The 4,390-nt window shown below is 37.8% G+C and overlaps 1 long non-coding RNA gene across 1 annotated transcript; it reads right to left on the reverse strand.

Moving 5' to 3' along the window:
• Nucleotides 1-504: 504 nt before the first annotated feature.
• Nucleotides 505-3,900, reverse strand: LOC135106851 (uncharacterized). Its single transcript, XR_010271481.1, has 2 exons — nucleotides 2,827-3,900; nucleotides 505-712 (listed from the first exon to the last, which is right to left on the reverse strand). It is a non-coding gene; the product is annotated as an uncharacterized LOC135106851 (long non-coding RNA).
• Nucleotides 3,901-4,390: the final 490 nt, after the last annotated feature.

Here is a 4,390-nt window from a genome sequence, read left to right on the forward strand (position 1 = left end):
ATTTTATTTTTTCATCCAACTACATCAGGTCTGTCACCAGACAGTCTTTTGAGTATTTTTGACTTAGCACCACATTAAGATTTGTAGCACCACATTAAGATTTGCTCTCATCGATATTAATTAGTTTTTAAAAAGCACCACATTAAGATTTGCTCTCATTGATATTAATTAGTTTTTAAAAATAATTTTCCAGTGATTGAAGGGGCACAATTTAAAAAATCACTCCAAATTGTAGCCAGAACAGAGAATTGAATCTTTTAAGCAAGACATGCAACACTGGAGAACCTTGCAGGAGAATATATATATATATATATATATATATATATATATATATATATATATATATATATATATATATATATATATATATATATATATATATATATATATATATATATATATATATATGAGAGAGAGAGAGAGAATTGGTCTTAATATATTAGCTTTTTTACCAGATTCCTATACCAGCATCTGTGGCACATTATGATTTTTAAAGGCAAAAAGCACAGTAGGTAAGTTTTTTATTGATAAGTAGCAGTCATACATGATTTTTTAACTAAAGTTAAAGTAAATAACTAGTTACAAAAGATGAACAAAACTCTTTTATAGATATGTGAATGGTAAACTGAAAAGCTAAGCTAGTATAGGAAAGCTAATGGTAGATGGAGTGGTTTATGAAGACCCGAAAGAGATGGCAGAAGTTTATGAAGACCTGAAAGAGATGGCAGAAGTGATGAATAAGAGCTTTAAGGAAGTTTTTACAAAGGAAAAGGAATTTATGAGGCCATTGTGCACACCTGAAAATGGAAAAATAGAGGAATTTCAAGTAACAAAAGAGGAAGTTGATGAAATCATCAAAACGCTAGAAGTGAGAAAGGCCACGGGACTGGATGGAGTGTAGGGATGGGTAATAAAAGAATGCAGTAACCAGCTTAATGATAAATTACATGCCATAATGAAGGAATAGTTCCACAGGATTGGAAAAGGGCAAACATCGTACCCATCTTTAAAGGAGGAGACACACAAGACCCACTAAATTATAGACCAGTTTTGCTGACAAGTGTGGTTGCAAAATTATGTGAAAGGATAATAAAGAACATATGGACCAGGTTTTTGGAAGATAAGTACATTCTCACAACTTGTCAATTTGGCTTTAGAAAAGGGAGATCTTGTGTCACTAATTTATTATGCTATTTAAGAGTAATTGATATCATACGAGAGATGGTTGGGCTGACTGTATTTATCTAGATTTAAGAAAAGCTTTTGATAATCAAAAGTGCCGCATGATAGACTGCTGTGGAAGCTGGAAAAGATAGGTAGTGTAAATGGAAAAATGCCGAAATGGATGGGCCATTTCCTCAAAAACAGAGATGCAAACAGTAATTAGGGACCAGACATCAGTGTGGAGCCCAGTATTAAGTGGGGTTCCCCAAGCATCAGTGTTAGCACCAATAATGTTTGTTGTGTACATAAATGATATGGTGGAGAACGTATCCAGCAATGCAAGTCTTGCTGATGATGCAAAACTTACGAGAAGAGTGAAGGGAATGGAAGATTGTGAAGAATTACAAAGAAATGTAGACAAGGTGTGGGAGTGGAGCAACAGATGGCAAATGGAATTTAACTCAGATGGCAAATGGAATTTAACTCTGGTAAGTGTAAAAAAGATGGAATTTGGAAGAGGTAACAAAAGGTGTAGCTGTAACTATAAGATGGGAAATGAAACTAAAGACAACAAGAAAAAGATCTGGGAGTGATTTTCTCAGAATTTATCACCAGAAAAGGATAACAGGTGGAACTCTCAGCCTACTAAGAAACAAGAGTTGCCTTTGCTTATCTGGATATAGAAATGAGGAAAATAATCACCACAATGATACATCCAAGATTAGAATACACAGTGGTAATTTGGTCAGCACATGAAAAAAAGCATACAAAGTTGGAAGGAATACAGAGAGCAGCAACAAAGATAACAGAATTGCAAGATTTGTCATATGAGGAGCGACTAGCTAGAATGCAACTCCCAACCTTGGAAAAGAGATGAGAGAGAGGTGACTTGATTGCTTTGTACAGATTGCTGAGTGGGATGGAAAAAAAACTAGATAGGGAACATCTCTTCATAATGAATGAAAAAACTAAAAGTAACCACCTGCAGAAGGGACAAAGAAGTTTAGCTTCCCTCATAGAAGCATAGAGGCATGGAATGGACTGGAAGGGGAAGTGGTGTGTGCCACAAATATTCATGACTAAGGAAGAAGCATAGAGGCATGGAATGGACTGGAAGGGGAAGTGGTGTGTGCCACAAATATGACTAAGGAAAAGTTGGATAAAAACAGTTATGGAGATGGGACAGTATGAGCGTTGCTCCTCTTCTGCATGTCACAACTAGGTAAATATAACTAGGTAAATACATAACCTACCCTCTTAAAAGGGTGACATCATTTGCTTGGTAGTCTTCTGAAATGTAACATGCAAATCCCTGCACAAGCAAATTAAAGTTACTATTGTACAGACAACCAGTGCTTGGCTTATATTGTGAAATGTGACATGGAAATCCCTGCACAAGCAGATCAGGTTAGTATTGTGCAAGCTACTAGTGCTTGGGTAGAAGAAAGGCTAATCTAGCTGTTAGATCATACCAACCCTAACATCTAACAGCAACTGAAACAATGTGGTTCAGGTCTCCACTGGGACCTGATTGAAGTGACAAATTTTTTAATGAACTGAAACCATGGGGGTTCAAGACCTATGTTGATATTCCTAAAACAATGGGGAGCTCACTCATCCACTGAAGACCTATGTATTATATTAATATTCTTAATTCATTACATTGGCTAGATGCTAGATGCAGGGTCTTCAAAACCAATTACTTGTATGTATGTTAAGCTTTAATGTACCCATTTAAAGCTTAACACACTGGGAGACCGAGTCCTATGTGTATTTGGCTCTTCAGTCTGGCAGTAGGACCAGGTAAGGTGGGGCTAGTACGGTTACATATACCACATCAACTGGCTACTCACTTCACCTCTGAAACAAATCACATTGAAATTCATACTAAACACCTCTGAAACAAATTGCATTGTAACTGACTTTTTTTTTTTATATACATATATAATCGCGGCCGTAAGTCGTACTGCTTTGTCGCAATGATGAATCTAGTTCAGGTTTGAACAACTGCGTCGTTAGGAATGGAGCGCGAAGTGCCGGCGAGGAGGCGTGGGGAGGTTGAAGTCCCTTCCCTCTCGCCGGCACCTGTCATAACGCAGTTGAGACCTTCAAACCTGAACTGGCCAAGATTCATCACTGCGACGAAGCCAAACTAAGTTATGACCGCGACTATACATTAATTAAAAGAAAATACCTGGTAATCCTACCTTTCGTGATTTTAGTTACGTAACTATGGGGCAGCTGTTCGACACTTGCGTCGCTATTCCAGTGTATAAAAAGCTACAATTCCCATATGATTGTTATATCCAAGACCACCTGAAATAACGCGTCTTCCTCTTATTCAAGAAGAGTGTTGAATGCCATTCATTAAGTAACTACCATAAACTTATCCTGACCGAGAAAACTAACGTGGTTCCACCGATGATAAATTTCCTGCTACGTCCTTATTTCGTCGAGATAACATAAGAACATAAGAAATAAGGGAAGCTGCAAGAAGCGACCAGGCTTACACGTGGCAGTCCCTGTATGAAACACACCTACCTATTTCCATCTGCTATCTCCATCCATAAACTTGTCTAATCTTCCCTTAAAGCTCTCTAGTGTCCTAGCACTAACTACATGATTACCGAGTCCGTTCCACTAATCTACCACTCTATTTGAGAACCAATTTTTTCCTATCTCCTTCCTAAACCTAAATTTTTCAAGCTTGAACCCGTTATTTCTTGTTCTACCCTGGTTGCTGATCCTAAGAATTTTGCATACATCTCCCTTGTTATAACCCTTATACCACTTAAAGACGTCTTTTTCTATCAGGTCTCCTCTTAACCTACGTCTCTCTAAATAATGTAAATTTAACAGCTTCAACCTCGCCTCGTAAGGGATACTCCTCATCCCCTGTATCCTTTTAGTCATTCTCCTCTGTACTGATTCTAATAGACCTATATCTTTCCTGTAATGTGGGGACCAGAACTGCACCGCGTAGTCTAGATGAGGTCTGACCAGCGTCAAGTATAACTTTAATATTACTCCCGGCCTTCTACTTTTAACACTCCTAAAAATGAATCCTAGTACCCTATTTGCCTTGTTTCTGGCTTCTATGCATTATTTCCCTAGACGGAGTTCAGAGCTAACTATAACTCCTAAATCTTTCTCGTACCCTGTACCTACCAGAGTTGGGTTGTCTAATGTGTACCTATTGTGTGGGTTTCCTCTACCTACGCTAAGC

Source organism: Scylla paramamosain, chromosome 14, assembly GCF_035594125.1.
Source record: "Scylla paramamosain isolate STU-SP2022 chromosome 14, ASM3559412v1, whole genome shotgun sequence".
NCBI lineage: Eukaryota > Metazoa > Arthropoda > Malacostraca > Decapoda > Portunidae > Scylla > Scylla paramamosain.